Source organism: Eptatretus burgeri, chromosome 10, assembly GCF_056783735.1.
Source record: "Eptatretus burgeri isolate ZD-2024b chromosome 10, Ebu_testis_v1, whole genome shotgun sequence".
Lineage (NCBI taxonomy): Eukaryota > Metazoa > Chordata > Myxini > Myxiniformes > Myxinidae > Eptatretus > Eptatretus burgeri.
The window spans coordinates 42,580,817-42,598,977 of record NC_140970.1 but is presented as its reverse complement, the minus strand read 5'-3'; the positions used below and the strand labels follow the sequence as shown (position 1 = coordinate 42,598,977).

The following is an 18,161-nucleotide window of genomic DNA, read 5'->3' as shown; positions in this document are numbered from 1 at the left end:
TTGAACTCAGGACCCTAGGATCCCAAGCCCACTACCTTAACCATTAAGCCAACACCAGGCATAGCCAGCGTTTTACATACATTTTAATACGTTGCCATCGCTGGCTAAAACGTCAAGGTGTGACCGGGCCTTTAGCGCCGTGCATTGTATTGCATCGCATGATGATATTGTGGAAAAATGGTTCAGTACATTTTGGGGATGTCCTAATTGGTCCAATAACCACCAAGAGTTAATTAATTCGGCCTGCTATCTTAGCATGCTTCAAAACGACGTTTTATCACGTTTGTGGAATAAGCGTTTAAACATGGCCCCACAATGGTTCAGGCACGAAGGTGCAATTCCACTTACTTCGAGAGCCCCCTTGACGCATTTGGAGATGGTGTCATTTCTCTCAACTTTGCTGACACTGGCATGGACAATGACATGCCCCACGCGCAAGCCCTGACTTTTAATACATGTGATTATTCTCCATGGAGAGATTTGATGATTCAACTCAAAACACAATGGCCTCAGTCTCATTGAGCTGAGGGTGAACGTTGTGGGATCCATGGGGACTTGTACTGCAGAGTCGAGAATAGTTTAATCCACCGGTTCGAGGAAGTGCAAAGACAAAATGGCAGTCATGTTGAACATGTTTACGAATATCGTTCACATTTGATGAATACATTGTTTGTTTTTGCACCTTCAACTTTTAAATGACAATTGTTAATGTTTCATTTCAGGCCATTGCCTTGTAATTACAAGGGTGCTACAAACCACCATTTTGTGCAACTTCACACCTGACACGTTTGGGAAAAATTTGCTACATTGTGCATTACATTGGTTTTGGATGGAAATAAGCAGGCCATCTTCGGGTCCACGTCTTAAACTTGAAAGCGTCAAGGTGAGTAATTGGTTCAAGGTAATTTCTGCTCCAGTGATGATGACTAAACCTTGTGCACCACCAGCAGAACCGAGAATGTACCTCTGCCATCGATATGAGTGTTTTCACACTGGAGTGTAGTCATGTACTTGTATTCCAGTGGTTGTCGGTTCAAAGGTTCAAGCTAAAGGTAGCTGGAATAGGGTTTGGATTCCAAATTTCTGAAAACCAAGCCAGTTTCAAGAATAACGATGTTACTATTGCTTTGTCAGAAAATCCCCTGCTGACTGATTACAGTGGTATAGTCTACATGTGTTAGTAGTCTGCAAATCCCCTGGTATAGTCTACATGTGTTAGTAGTGTACATCTTGTGGTTGTCACTTAGTACCGTCCTAGAAACCTGTCATGGACATTTCAATGCTAATTATGAAAAGGCATTGCTGCCCAAAATTTTCTGAACCGAATTAGAAAACAAGAAACACAAAACTTGTGACCATAATGATTTTTGAAATCATATCGTTACGGATCTGGTCCAGGGGGTAAAATGGCATATATTAGAATAGTAATTCATTTGTGCATGTCGGCGTAAGTGTATTATTATTATTTCTTGTGAAAGGTAAAATGTGTCGAGTAAAGCATTTAGGAAGCGATCATCTTTCTCTCCCAAAGGTCTGTTTTTGAGCTGCCATATTCTTGAATCTTCCACGATGTTTCTGGACATCTAAGGTGTGTCCATATATGGTCAATGCTTTCGGTGAGTAGCCAATTGGCACCCCTTCTTCCTCGGGCACAGTCGCTTGGGTGAACAGAAGGGAGAGCAGAGCAGAAGGGAAGAAGAGCAGAAGAGAGAGAGAGAGAACATGATAAGTGTTACCAGAAGACAGCACCTCTGGTGTGCGTCCAATCAGCCAATTGCACGAGTGTGCTCAACCCGTTCTGTGGGACTGTAAAAGAAGTAAAACAACACGTGGTACTTGGCCATTCTGGTGCGACAGTCTTACGTTCTATTGCGTTCATGTTCTGGACCCCTTGCGGTACTCGTGGCTTTGTGGTTCTGTTCTGAAGAGCTGGTTCTGGTTCTGTTAAAATTCTGGTTTAGGCTGGTTCAATCCACCGTACAGCAACACAAAGCTCTCCAGTGGTTCCACACAGGTCTGATATGGTTTGCTTGCTCTCTCTCGCTGGTATGCAGAGTGTTGCGAGCACAGCATGACAACCAGCCCACATGGACCGTTGTGCAAGGCACCCCCACCGTGTGGCGATAATTGCCACGTGGGATAGGTTCTATTCTCTTATCTCTGTCTCATCTATCTCTCGCTGAGTCCTGTGCCCCCCCCCCTCCTTCCCCCCTTCCCCGTATGAGTGAGTTAAGGCTTTAACCAATTAAGTTCCATTATGATTCCAAGGGCGCATTGGCAGACATGTAACAATATCACTCGAGCCTAGTCTTAAGCAAGTCTCAAATCACTGTGGTATTACTTCAACTCGTGTCAAGTCCCATATTTACTAATAACCCTGAGAGTACAATCTATCAAGGAATTAAGACACAGGTCTTCATTTATTGCCATGTTTGTTCTGAAAAGCTGTTTGATTCAAGTTTTTGTTTGTCAACTTCATGTGCTGGAAATTATTTGCTTTACATATTCCCAGCAAATATAAAACTTCTGTTACATTTACTTCATATATATATATATATATATCGTGCCCCTACTTGAACATACGTTGTACGAGAGTCAGTAACCTAGCTTGTGTTTAAATGGTTTACACATAGAACCAAAGCATTCAATGTGGAACAGGAAAGATTTGACTATTTTATTACCCTCGCCAGAGGAGAGGGTATTGCATTTGGGTCCGTTTGTCTGTCTGTCTTTTTGTTACTTGGTGAAAACATTTTTTTGGCCAAATATGTTGGTCTGTAGTGTTTGTCTATTTCTCTGTGTTTGTCACAGAATTTTTGGCCACAGTGTTCAAGCAATCATTCTGAATTTTTTTGTGAATGTAGGTGATCCGTCAAGAACAGCAACGCTTAATTTTGGTGAAGATCCGAATCTGGATCTGAGAATTTTTTTTAAGCGATTCTTCACCATTGAGAGATTGGGCCAAGACGACAGCACAATATCTCAAAAGGTTAGGGATGGATTCTGCCAAAACTTGCACAGGTTGGGTGTGTGACAAGGACTAATTGATTCGGTTTTGGTGAAGATCCCAATCCGGATGTGGATCCAAGAATTTTTTTAAGTGATTCTTCACCATTGAGAGATCGGACGAAAAACAATGTATAATAGCATGATACTCAAAAAGTTGTGGACTAGTTATTACAAAACTATGTGGATGAGTTGGTTAGGTGACGTGAACAAGCCGATTAATTTTGGTTCAGGTCCGGATGCAGATCCGGCCTTTCAGTGGGATACAAAATGTAAACTGTTCAGCCTGGCGGACACGTGTGCTCTACCGAGTGCTGTTCCGTTTTGCCAAGTGTCACTCTATGAGTGATTTTTCATTTGTTTGTTTGTTTGATTCTCCGCACAGAACTTGAGTCCTTTCTCTGCAACCGCTCATCGGATTTGCAATAAATTTTCATCATAGAGGTGACGACTCGTGCAGAATGTTTTAATAATTATGACCATGGGTCACGTGGTGTGGCAGCCATGTTGGAAAAAAGGAAAAACTTTGGACCTCTATCTCCAAAACCGCACCATGGAAAAAAAATGAAACTTGGCACATCATAAGTAGTCATGGGGAATAAGCACGATTTTTGTATGATGTCATAGGTGCCTTTGTGATGATGTCATCATTGCATACATGGAAAACTATATCCAACCTGTATGAAAATTTGAGGGTCATCTTGGGATAAATTGGTAAACAGAAAAACATTGATGACATCATCAGTCATGTGGTTCCACAACCATTAAAAAAAAAAAATTTAACCTTCAAAAACCTTCTTCTCTGAAATGGCTGAACAGATCAAGGCAAAACTTTGCAGCGTTGACCACCTATCCACGAGGAACAAAATATTCCCACCTATGATGTCATAGGTCAAATCGTTTTGCAGCCATATTGGATTTACCCTAAAACCGATAAAAAAAATCTTCATCTCCAGAACGGCTGGAGAGATCAAGGGGAAACTTCAGGCACATGTTCCCCAAGCATTGATACCAGGGTGTTCATGAATAACTGATAGGTCACATGGTCTGGCAGCCATATTGGGTTGAACAAAAATTAATCTTGAACTGCTTCATCGATTGACATTAAACTTTACAATTATGATCGAGTGGTAATGGGAAATATACGTTTTAAATTTCAATCTGATCGGACACATGGTCTGGCAGCCAGAATTATTTTATTTTTTGAATCTGGGTTCTTCCTTTTTGAAATTAGTTTTTTAAAAAGGTTTAATTGGCTGCGCCTCGATGGGTTTGATGGTAGAGGAGTAACAGCTGAAACTTTATTCCTGTCCAGGTTCCTCCTGATGACTTCATCTTTGCTTTTTGCTTGCTCAGATTCCTTCTGATGACTCCAATGCAGGATTGTACCTATTTGGTGTTCCATTTGATTGTAATTGAATTTATTTTACTCCCATTTTGAATTCAATTGAATAATAATAAACATTATGGGTCAGGCTCAATACAAGTGTCTGATCAAAGCGGGACGTCTTGGTTTATAAAGTAGCCAGCCATTATAAAGTAGCAGTTCGAGTTTTGCCTATTATTAATTATGTAAAACGCCAGTGCACAAAATACAACACACAAAACTAGTCCTGGTGTGGGTCTGGAATTTTGAACGAAGAGGGTGTGTGTGTGTGTGTGTTGCTATCTTCGTATAGGGGTTTTAGTGTAGTAGATAGCAGAAAAATCGTGCAAATTATGATACAAGCATCAAATTTGGCATTTCTGTCTTTTTCCGGCACTTTCTGATCAAATCTGCCCGATTGGCCATTTGAAAAATAAAAAAAAAAAAAAAAAAACTTCAAAAAAATTTGGTCACAGCTGGCTGAAATTCTTGAAGCACAAGTGAACATCCCAGACAGAGAACCAAGGGGAGATGCAGTCATCATTGATGGCTCAGCACTTATCAATGCCCTACCTCCACGCACTTCAAAGATATTAGATGACTATGCTAAAGAAGACATCATCCCAAAAGTGGAATCCGATGGTGCCAGGTACGAGAGGGTGGACGTAGTGTTTGATGTGTACAAGAAGTCAAGTCTGAAGTCCGAGGCAAGGTCGAAAAGGGGCAAGGAATCAGAAGAGTGACAGGAACCAGTAAGACCCCAAGTAACTGGAGAAGCATTCTTCGAGATGACAGCAACAAGACTGAGCTGTTTCACTTCCTTGTGGAAAAGATGTGTGAAGCACAGACGACAAGCACAGTCATTGTCACAAAAGGAGAAGATGCCATTAGCAACACAAGGAAGTCACTGGATGCTGTGTCTCCATGTTGTCATGAAGAAGCAGACACTCGAATATTTGTACACGCCAGGGATGCAACGACGGATGGTCGCAAGTCCATTATGCTTGAGTTTGTTTAATTCATGCATTATGCTTGAGTTTAAATATATAAATCGCCTGTATGACAAGGATGCCAGCAGACCTCAGTCATTTTACATCAAGGTTAGTGGACTGGAAAAAAAAGACAATCAAGACAAGGATTTGAAGCTGGGATTCCATTATAATGATAAAAGTGCTCAATGATAGGGATACCAAACAGGCCAAACTGCCCATTGTTCTTGTATAATATGAATTTTACAAAATTGGTCACAGATGAATGTATATTTTGAGCGATAAATAGGCCCAGGTTCAGGGGGGGGGGAGGGAGGGGTGGTTAACGAATGGGAAGGGTCCAGGAGTTTAATACCAAAGTGGATTTTGAAAGTGCCTGATCACATTACAACAATATGTACCAATTAGTGATGAGGGCTGTTTAATCCACAGCTTTGACACAATCCGACGTGAACTCCACCAGGAGCTGGAAGATCTCTTAATGGAAGTTAGAAATCCATCAAACATATCTCATGGAGATATAAATCGATAATCTTATTTTAGCACTGGGACATCTATTTATTATTTACTAGCAAATACAACCCTTTGCTTCACTGACAGGGGTGGAGAGAACGAGAGAGAGAGAGAGAGAGAGAGAGAGAGAGAGAGAGAGAGAGAGAGAGAGAGAGAGAGAGAGAGAGAGAGAGAGAGAGAGAGAGAGAGAGAGAGAGAGCAGAGAGGACAGAGGGAAGGGGGGCTGGGAGAGAAGGGAGGGGAAGTGAGGAGTGGGTGTAGAAGGGGAAGCTATAGGAAGGGGAGAAGAGTGAGGAAAGGGGTGGAGGTGGCGAGAGCAACGCCTCATGAAACGTTGCCATACACTGTGGGAGGGAGGGGTGCAAGAGAGAGAGAGTGAGAGTGAGACAGAGGTGTGGGAGGAGAGTGCTGCATTTTATTCAGAGGGGGGAGCGAGGAGTGGACAGACAGAGAGAGAGAGAGGGGGAGGGGGAGGGGGGGGGAAATGGAAAAAAATAAAGAGATAGGTGAGGGGTGGAGGTGGCATTAGCAAAGAAAGTTGTTAGCATATGTTATGCTTCATGACCGAACACAAATCAAAAAAAAACTCACGTCAGAACAGCTGTACACACAATAACACAACAGAGTTTGTCATGTTAACCACAGGCACATCTGCAAAAACTTTGAAATCCCAGTTTAAGAAAATTTGGGGGAACATTAACCAAAAGCATGGACTGAAAACAGAGTACTGCTCACGTACAACGTAATTATCCTATCGAGTGTGAACATCGAAAACAAAGCGTTGCGACCATACTTAGTCCAAAATCACTGGTATTAACGCCTCACTTACCAATGCCTCCTTCACTTTTTTGTACCTAACGATGCAGAAATCATGAAAATGACCAAATACCAAGACCTCAATAATGAAGTGAAAAGATCCTGGAAGCTGAAGAATGTCAAAGTTGCACCAGTGAAAGTTGGAGCTCTGGGAATGATGACAAATAACCTCACAAAGAAATGAAAAACCATCCCTGGGAATATCATTGCAAATGAACTAAAGTTGGAAGCTGTCCGGGGCTCAGTAACGATCCTGAAGAGAGTCCTCAACACAAAACTGAGAACAGAAAACTTCACAGCTTGGTCCATGAAGCGTGACCCCTTACCGAAATGAAGGTGGATACTTTGAGCCCACTCTGGGAGGACTCGATTCCATATTCTGAAACTGGCATGTGAAGATACCAATCAACAACACACGCATGCACGCACACACCGGTGCCAAATGCCATTGGAGTAACACAGTTTATGTACATACACACAAAGTAAATAAAAACCACAAACACAAATACTAACTTTGAAACAGCGTTCTTTGATGGAGGATTTAAAGTGGGTAATTAGCAAAATTCAATTAAAAAATGTATCAAGACAGAACACAAAATGTCCATCTATACTCCAAGTCTTCAAAGCTAGAACAAACATGGCGAACACCTGGTCGGATGGACCTTATTGTTTTTTCAATTTGCATCAATGTCGAAGTGAGAGGTGGATTACAAATGGACATCGCACAAAAAGGTTAAACAAAGTGATGTCCTGTAAAAATAAAATTACACATCTTCAGTGGATGAGACGCCTTCGGAGGCACACACCACACAGAACCGTGGGACCCAAAGGTGGAAACGTACGTCTACTCGATGTGAGATTGAAAGTTTGTGTACTTTTTCCTGAAATGAACAAGCAAGCAGCTTGGAGAGTGCTCGCCAAGTGGCTTAATCATTCAAGCAAGCAATCCAATGAAACGGCTGATAAGAAACGGTCCCTTGGCACACAATTGGCAATCACCGAACAGTCATATTCAACATACACCTCCCGAAGACGCCCAAAATATAAAATATGTCCGAATTGGACAAATGAACTCTTTATACGAGTTGGAACTGCTTGTAAGTTCAATTCTGGAGCTTAAATTTTGTAATTCTGCTTAGTTTAAGAGATACTCGTGGCGATCGCATGTGCGGAAATGAAATATAACAATGAACGCTGATGTCTCCAGGTGTTCATAAGCATTGCAATGTACTCAGGGATTCATAGCTATGATGAAGAGCTTGTTCCAAGTTGCGGCTTGTTCTAAGTCCAGGTAAGGTTCATCCTACCTCCGTTCTTCGCACCTCTTCACTGCCTTCTGTTTCAGTATCAGCTCCTCCTCTGTTGTCCCAAAGTGTGTGGTGTTCTAACATCTGTGGGCTCCGTTCTAACCAAACAGATATCTCACTCTCACAATCAGTATACTCATCACCACAAACATGCTCCTTCCTTCCTCTCAGTACACCTCCAGCTCTTCCCAACCCCTCAAATCTTGTACCTCCCCCTGCCTGCTCCCTTCTACACTATACCACTACCAAGTGTCATCCTTCCCCTTTCCCCACCTCTCCCATCGCCCTCCTGCACCTTGGCCGTGTCTGCTTTCAACATCTCCCTCCCTCTCAAAGCAACCTTCACACTCTTCCCCCTCCAAGCTTCCCTCTCACCTTTCTCAAAAACTCCCCCCTCACCCTTCTCCCTCCACTCTCCCGCTTCTCAAAGTTGCCCCACCTCACATCCACAAAGCTGCCTTCTTCCTCTGCTCCGACCGGTTCATCTGACCACGTCCTTGTCAAAGTCGACATCTCTCTGGCTGTTATTACAGAACCACCTCAGCGCTGTCGAGTCTGGCATTTCACTCAGGCGGACTGGAGGGACTTCAAGCAGCCATCAAACTTCCAGACTGGTCTCCCATCTCCACTTTCTCCAACATCAACTTGTCCTGGGAATTCTTTAAAAGAAACTAGCTCTCCCTCATGCATAGATTTTTCCCATCTCGTCTTCAGTTGTCCTACCCTTCCTCCAACCCATGCTACACTGAAGCTTGTGTCAAGGCAGTTGTCCTGAAACTTGCCCTTTGCCTCATGGAAGGCTAATCCAACTGAAGGCAATCTCAGTTCCTTCCATATAGCTAGGAATAAGTGTGTGTCTACCGTCAGGAGACCCAGAAAACATCATCTTTCTAATCACAAATCTTAACTCTTAAACCTGTATCCCTCCTCCAAATCCTGGTGGTTTCTATTTAACCTCTGCCATCGAAGATGGACGGAGGTTACCGTTTTCACCCCTGTGTGTGTTTGTTTGTTTGTGAACAGTATTACGGAAAAACTCCTGGACGGATTTCGACGAAACTTGGTGGGGGGATTAGGTATGGTCCAAGGATCATGCCATTAGATTGTGGACTTGGTCCAAAGTCCAATATGGCCGCTATGGCGGCCATTTTGAAAAAAATATTTGAATTGTTGTTTTTGCATTTCTACATGTTTTAAGTGATTTCCAACCCCCCCAAAAAAATTTTGTTAGAGAAAAAAAACAACAAAATTTTGCAACTTTTTTCAAAAAAATTGATTTTATTTGAAAAATATTTGATTTTTTTTTTTTGCATTTCTACATGTTTTAAGTGATTTCCAACCCCCCCCCCCCCAAAAAAAAATTGTTAGAGAAAAAAAAAAATTTGCACCTTTTTTTTCAAAAAAAATTCGATTTTTTTTTTGGCATTTCTACATGCGCGTCGATCTAGTTTCGTTCATTCAATCATGGTTCAGTGGAGTCTGATCCGTTTTGACCTACAATGAATAGGATATCAGGTTCACTTAAGTGACCCAGCAGTATTGGCGGCGGAGGTTATGCACTCGACCGAGTGCTCCCCCTCTAGTTTAGTCCGTTTCTCGTATGTGTTCCCCCTCCATCCCTCCTTTACCTCAAATGGCCGCAAAGCTCACACTGCATGTGAAAAGGCTGAATGCCTAAACTCTGGGTTTGTTTCTAAATCTTGTGTCCCAAACCCATTGCTTTCTGTACCCACCTTACCCAGTCACACCCAGCTGTTCCTGGACTCTATCATTTTCTCCTGACAAGGTGGAGAGCTTGCTCTCAAACCTCGACTCAGATTCTGCAACCGGTCCAGACGGCATCAGCCCACATGTCCTAAAAACCTGCTCTGCTGCTCTTGCTCACTCTCTCTGTTCTATTCACCCTCTCATTTGCTCAAGGTCATCTGCCATCTGCTTGGAAATCAGCAAACATTATTGCTCTGTTTAAAAAGGTGCAAAATAGATCCCTGTGAACTACAGACCAATCAGCCTTCTCTCTATCATCAGCAAGTTTATGGAATCCATCATTGCTCCAGACATTAAATCCTTCCTCTTCGTCAATGTCTGTCTCTCTGTCTCTCTGCCTCTCTGTCTCTCTCTGTGTCTGTGTCTCTCTCTCTCTCCATTAATTCCCCACACAACACAATGCCTGACATTTAGGAATAATCTTACAACCTGACTATGCTTGTTATTGTGCCATCTTCTCAGCATGCACCAACTGGCATGCCCTTTATGAATGTTGTTAAATATTTGCGTTGCCCTCTTCTTTATTCTGCTCACAATTCATAATACCACCTCTCTGCTAATTTAGCCCTCTCGACTCTTATCTTTCAACTCTCTGACCATTCCCAACTCCTCCATGATGCATGCATTCTTCCAGTTACCCCCTCCTGGTTAAACTCCAAAATCCAGGCTCACTGAACACCTCAACTGTTTTCTTACTCTTTTCTTCTCTTTGTAGAAATGCCTCTCTAAGTGTTCAATCACACGCTTACCTCCTGGAATTCAAACAGACCACAATCTCATATCATTCCCCCATCCCTACCTGCAATCTTTTGCAGGATCCTTGGAATTCTCTTTTGCAGGAATTATTGCAGGATCCTGCTCCCATTCATCACACCATTTAAAGCCTCTTTCCCTGAGCAGGGGTCAGCTTTTTGTGGGCTCCAATCATGGTACCCTTTTCTTGCGATAATGTTTTTATGGCCGGATGCCCTTCCTGACGCCAACCCTTTAGTCGCCTTCGACACGCAGGGATAATTACCAGTATACTGGTGCTCATTTCGCTGACCTCAGAAGGATGACAGGCTGAGTCAACCCCCCTCATGTTAATTTAGTGGCCAGCGGGGTTCGAACTCAAGACCCGGAGGATCCCAAGCCACCGCCTTAACCACTAAGCAAACACCAGGCTTACAATCCTGCTCCCATTAACCCAGTTTACCCAATCATTTTCTCTCTTCTCTCACTTGTTCATTCCCTCACTTGTTGCATATAGGTATTGCCCCATTGCCCCTCTCTCTGTCAGGTCATTATCTTTTTACCCTCTGTGACCTCTTTCTTCCATGAGCCTCGGTGTTGCACAAAAATTAATTGTTGCAATTTGATTGTTTTATAGGGAGCGATTCCAGGATGCCATAATCAACAGAAGCATATCTACGCCCATAATCATGAAAGCTTCCACATTAAAATAATATATTAATAGGGGAAACGAGAATGCATTGTGACACTCCCTTTCGCAGCTATCCTTGGCCAATGATATTTGCTCCCAATTCTCAAAAGACCCCAGTTATTCCTTACATTATATCAGCATGAGAATTGGACAAACACCGGAGTTCTTCCTTTTGGTGTCTCGTTATCCCAGGAGAGGATTTTGAGAAAGTACACAATAATGTGGTGCACGTTGCTGGCAAGTGTGAATAATAATCCAGCTTTGGTTGGCAAAGATGACAGATGATGTTAAAAGCACACCAATGACATTGCTTTGGCCTCATAAAATGCAGGGCATCATTAATGTGTCAACAAAAGGAGCTTGTGTAGGCTGGAATGACCAGGATACTTCCATGCTGTATGCATGGAATGAGTTTTATGCTTATGTTGATGTTTATTAATTTCTAAGTTGTTAGAGGGTTCCTAACAATGCCAAGACCATCTGGGTGGGCATGTGTATCAAGCCAAATTGGCGCAGATCCATCTGCTGGTGGCACCAGTTTGAGAGCCGGCAGGCTCGTGGATGGCCAATGGGTATGAGGTCCTTGTGCCATGGTTTGAAGGGAAAGGGAAAGAAGAGAGTATGAGAGAAGAGGAGGAGTAAGAAAGGTACAGGGCAGTGGTACCCATCATCTACAAATGAGGCCCGGTGAGGAGGAGTGATGTAAGCGACATTTTTAACGATATGATGATGATAGGCTCGGATGATAGGGTAAGGGTTAAAATAGTGCTATATGGCATTAACTCCAAAATGGCCGATGTGGCCCTTACATCACTCCTCCTCGCGGCGTCTCAAATGTCCTTGAAATTCATGTTTTTATTTAAAGTATATTGCTGTCTACGGTGTTCATCCTGATCTATCTGCAAGCTCATTGTTGGCCTTGGATGAATATCAAATCTATATAAATATTTTCAAGTGTTTGTGGGTTTGTACGTTATTATTCCATGGCTGAACAGTCACACCTCGTCCAAAATTTTGGGTGTAGAAACTTCAGAATCTTGGCAAGGTTTTAAGCTACACCCCTTCCACGCCCCCTGCACGCACACACAATCTCCCCAACCCCAAATCACGTGTATGTATGTTTGTGTAGTTCCAAAAATCGTAGTAAAAAAAAAAAGATGGGCCAATCTCCAACTAATTTTGCATAAGTGCGGGGGGGGGGGGGTACCCAGATTCAAGTCAAAGGCACCAAAAAAAATTTCCCCTGAAAATTACCCCCTCCCTTCGACACCCCACAAGGAAATCCTTTGTATGTATTGTGTACGTCTGAAAATCGTAGGATTAAAAACGGCTAGGCCAATCTTCACCAAATTTTGCAAATGTGCTGGGGGTACACAACCCCTCTACAAGACGGGGAAAGAAAAACTACTTTGGGGTTCCAGCACATGTGCATTGAAAATGTTAAAAAAAAATTTGGTTTTTGTAGTGTTTTTTGTTGTTGTGCATTTGGTTGTTACCCTTTCATGGCCGAAACCACCGCCAGGATAAGCTCACCGAGCCAGGAAACACAGGTAACCCCTCCCCCCAGCCCCTGCTCGTATATAAATACAGTACTGTTCTCATAAATATCCCATTATACATCATGTTTAGTACATTTGGTACCCAGAAAGTCATGCGTGTTCCTGCCTTCGAAACAGGTGTCTTGCATCCATTTTAAGGATGCGTTTGGCATGGAAGGCACTGTGAGCTGGAAAACGTGAGACTCCCCAACCACGTGGCTTGATGGTAAGATTGAAAAACTTCCCCACATGTTTTGGAAACCATTTACGATCATAATGAACGAAGTATGCATTTCCACCACCGACTCAATCACACCGTAGTACTTTCAAATATACCTGTATTGCACTCACACAGGCTCGTTTTCATTTGCAACTCGAACAGGCACTCGGTAGACAGAGTGCCGACCTACGCCAAGCTGAACAGTTAACATTTTGTATCCCACATTCCTACGGATGGGCCGGATCTGGATCTGGAGCTCCAAAATTGAATTGGCTTGTTCTTGTCACCTACCCAACTCATCCACAAAGTTCTCTGAACTCCGAATCCATCCACAACTTTTTGAAATATCATGCTGCAATGTTGTGTGTGTGTGTATATATATATATATATACATATATAGATATATATATATATATATATATATATATATATATATATATATATATATATATATATATATATATATATATATATATATATATATATATATATATATATATATATATATTGTTTCTGGCCCCATCTCTCAACCATGGGTGGCGATGCATGGGGGAGGGTAAGGGCAAGGGTAACCCCCCCCCCCACCCTTTTGCTTGAATATAACATAAATATGCGTTGCTCTGTACAATCCACACAGGCCCGGACGTGGGATGTTCCCCATATGCATCATCTAATTTATTATGTATAAATCAATATTAACTTTCCCAAAATAAGTTATCTCTTAAAATAAGACACCGGTACTGGCTTGTGCACGTGCTGGAGTTCACTAGTTGGAGTAAGCACGTACTGCATGGTTTCGGCGGCCCGTCCAGGCCCGGGTAAATTAGGGGAGGGTCATGCCAGATTGTGGGGAAGTGGGGGTTCCCCCCAACCATCCCCCGCTCCCCCGTTCCTTCCTGTTCCTCTTGGAGTAGCTCCTACCCCTCACTTTTGTTCCCCTCCGGGAGCAGCGGAGGTTATGGGGATTAGCAGTGTGGGTAAATTATGGATTTGTTTGTTGATTTTTTAAAAAAAGTTTTCTTGCTTTTGATTACCTTTGCAAACTTTGTTGCGAAGGTTATGTTTTGATCGCTGTGTATTTATTTATTTATTTGTGAATATGTATGTTTGTTTGTTTGTTTGTTTTTCGCATAACTCCAAAAGTATTGAACTGAATCGCAGCAAATTTGGTGGGATGATTGGTTATTATCCGAGGACCATTTCATTAGATTTTGGGAGCGATCGGGTCAAAGGTCAAGGTCATGAAAAGGTCAAAATCGTCTTTTTACCATAGCGCGGTCAATTTGCATACAACTAATGCCAAAATGTTCATAATTCAATGCCCCATCTTGTGATATGTGACATGACACAATGACGTAATAACCCTTATTAGCGGTTGGGAGTCAAAGGTCAGGGGGGGTCACGACATTGCAAAATGTGCGGTTTTAGTCATAACACGGTCAATTCTTATCCGATTTGCATGAACCCAAAACCAAAATGTTGACTGTTCTGTTCTCCACACTCAAATAGCAATTACAAAATTAAGAGTACAAAGGTCAAGGTCGAGGTCATGAAAAGATCAAAATCGTCATTTTGCCATAGTGCGGTCGATTTTTATCCAATTTGCATGCAACCAATGCCAAAATGTTGTGACATACGATATGACACAATGACATCATTACCTTTGTAGCGGTTTGGGTCAAAGGTCAGGGGGGTCAACGACCTTTATTATCATAACGCAGTCAATTCTTATACAATTTGCATGTAAGTAGATTCAAAATGTTTAGAATTCAATTCCCTATCCTGTGATGTGCAATATTTGACAGTGACTTTATTGGTGAGTTTAAAGCATTGGGGGGGGGGGCGGGGGTGTCACTGAACTTATTTCTTATAATGTGACCATTTGTCATCAGATTGACTTGACACCGACACCCAAAAAGGTCAGGGAGTTCATACACAAATTGTACAATGTACGTGAATCAGTGTCAAACGGCAGGGAATTTAATGTTTTTAAGCCATCATAACACATATCAGATGGCAGATGTGGTATGGGATTAAATACCCTCACAATCAACGGTTTCTGGGGGGGGGGGCAAAATGTAGCGTTGGCGCAGGTATGCGCTCCACTGAGTGCCCGTTCTAATTTCTAGATTGATTCCTGCTTGACCTTGTTTCTGATTCTTGCTTTTTGATTCCCATTATTTAGTTTATTGTATAGATTTTTTTACCTTTCTTTTGTTGTTAAAAATAAAAAATGGCTACGGCTATTAAACGGTATTGCATGGTGTGCATGCACAGAAAATGTATCGTGTGTGTATGTGTATGTGTATGTGTATGTGTATGTGTATGTGTATGTGTATGTGTATGTGTATGTGTATGTGTATGTGTATGTGTATGTGTATGTGTATGTGTGTGTGTGTCGATACGGATAGACATTTCTTCTACAGTGCTGCATTGCTTCAAATCATTTTCCATAGGAGCCTCTTTGCTCACCCAGAGCAGAATTTTCAAGGAAGAAAGTTTATTAATCATTGTCGCATCGGAGACAAATGTGTCATTTGAGTGCAAAGGGCCCAAAAGGCGGACTGCAGTCCACATATACACTGCAGGAATCATCAGTCCAGACTGCGAGCTAATCTGAATCCCCTGTGAAAAGGCCTCTGGTGTTTATCCATTTCGACCCACTTGATAAACGATAAACACCAGAAGGGATTAATGCAGGAGGTGATCGGATTCAGGAAAGTATTGATACTTGCATAGATTGGACAAAAGATTGGCAGATGCAATTTAACCTGAGCAAGTGTAAGGTGTTGGGGATGGGGGAGAATAATGAAAATGGAGATTACAGGATGCAAGGGGTAATTTTGGAGCGTGTCACACAGGAGAAAGATCTGGGGGTGGTCATAGATACAGCAGGTCAGCAAGCAGCACAGTGTCAGGCAGCTATTGGAAAAGCAAATAGGATTTTAGGTTGTATTCGTAGGGGGATCAATTATATCTACAAGACGTAGTTTTAACATTGTATAGGAATTTAGTGAGGCCACATCTACAATATTGTGTGCACCTTTAGTCACCACAACTTTGGAAGAACAGCTGCCATAGAGAGGGTTCAGCGTCGAGTTCCTAGATTGATTCCAGGCCGAGCTAGACTCAGCTCTGAGGAGCGGCTGAAGGAGACAAGGCTTTATACACTAGAAAAGAGGCAGTTCGAGGTGATATGATGGAGACGTTTCACATAATGAAGGGTATCGACAAAATAAGTGCAGAATAATTATTCCGCTCATTAGACAGTGATGACCAGGGGCCATAGCCTGAGAGTAAAGAAGAGGAGAGTTATGATGGTGGTGAGGCAGGGAACTTTTACTCAGAGAATAGTTAATGCATAGAATGGGCTCCCTGGAAAGGTAGTGACAGAAGAAACAGTAGATAAGTTTAAATTGGAATTATATAGGTACCTGGAAGTTATGGAGATCGAGGGGTATGGGGATGTTTGTAGGACTTTTAGGGAGCTTGAGTATGGATGGGTGATTGTGGGTGGAGTGTTGGCTGTGGGTGTCTCATCAAGGGGTGGTGTGTACCTCACCCAAGAACCACTTTCGCCTACACTACCACCCCTTGCCCCCCCCCCAAAAATACAAAAAAAAACAAACAAGAAAATAACATTTTGCATTTTTCTTTTTTATAGAAATTGGTCTGGTGTTTTGACGTGTTGGCATGATGGGCTGAATGGCCTCCATCTAATTTCCTTGTGATTAACTTTGAGATATAGATCTATTTAACAAGGAAATCTGATGCAGGAGGAGGCAATTTGGCCCACAATGCCTGAACTATACCAACACCAAGGGTGCGTTCCGTGAGCAAGTGGCTTGCTCGATTCAAAACACTCAAACAAGCACTCCGATGCAATTGCTCGGCAGCAGACAACATGGCGGTCTCTATGGTAACATTACTATTGTGATACTTGAACAAATGCTGCCCAGGCCGTCTTTTCAGTTTTACTCGATCCTCTTGTGACAACTTTCCCAAACAAACTTATTGTGTTTGCAGTGCCTGCAGAATACGAGGAAGAGGGAAAGAAAGATAAATAAATGGAGAGCCAGAAGGAGGAGCCCCACCTGATAAGCTCATCTCTGGACCCCAACATTGTGCATTTTTTTTTGGTGGCGGGGGAGGAAGTTTGCATGTTTGTAGATCTTCAAGAGCTAAGATGTATTAAAGAACAATAAAAGTATGAATGCACATTCACATCTGGTTTTTGAGTGCAATAATAAACTTTGGCACCAAGAAGAAGCTCAAAATGAAAAGGGCTCCCCTTTTATTAGTTAAATTATTTCAAAGAAACATAGCAAAGGTGGTCAGATTAAATGGTCAGAATGCACCACAGCAAAGAGCATCTAGAATCAACAATTTGCAGGGGCTACACTTGCCTAGTTGTCACCACTGGCTCTGCAATTTGCATTTGTAATGCCCCCCCACCCCCCAACCCCACTTTTAAGTAGCGATGAACACCCATGCATCTCAATGGTGACGAATCACCTAAAAAATAAAAACGATTTGGATCTTCACCAAACGCTAATCAATTCGTCCTTGTTACACACACACACACACACACACACACACACACACACACACACACACACACACACACACACACACACACACACACACCACCAAGTTTTGGCTGAATCCATCCATAACTTTTTGAGAAATCAAGCAAGACTGCATCATTTTTGTCCCCATCTCTCAATGTTGAAGAATCAATCACTTAATACATTATCAGATTCAGATCCAGATCTTCACCAAAATCTAACCAATTTGTCCTTGTCACACACCCAACCTGTCCCCCAAATTTTGTCCAAATCCCCCCATAACCTTGAGATATCCTGTCCACAGACAGTGGTGAAAAACATAACCTCCTTCCACCTTCGGCGGTGGAGATAATTACAAACACGTGAATGAACCCTTACAAAAGCTATATTATTTACGTACCATAAAATGGTTTACTCTTGCACCAATGATTGCCATGGTAAACCACTTGGCACCATAATCTGAGATACCATTCCTTTTTCTTTCACAGTCATAGAAGTTGGCCTACCTGCTTACAATTAACTTACCATACATCTCCTGTTGATTACCATTCATCACATTTTCGTGAGCAAAAACCGAACGAGCTGTACACCCTTTGTCACAATCCTTCTGGATGAGACAAATACAAACGAGTTTGGACATCGGTATTG

The 18,161-nt window shown here is 42.4% G+C and overlaps 1 protein-coding gene and 1 long non-coding RNA gene across 4 annotated transcripts in view; one reads left to right on the top strand and one right to left on the bottom strand.

Moving 5' to 3' along the window:
* The window catches only part of LOC147018412 (putative G protein-coupled receptor 153), a 128,076-nt gene that overhangs the window by 86,179 nt on the left and 23,736 nt on the right, over positions 1-18,161 (bottom strand). The window lies entirely within an intron of this gene.
* Positions 740-17,246, top strand: LOC147018413 (uncharacterized). Its single transcript, XR_015062800.1, has 3 exons — positions 740-883; positions 12,864-12,951; positions 16,972-17,246. It is a non-coding gene; the product is annotated as an uncharacterized LOC147018413 (long non-coding RNA).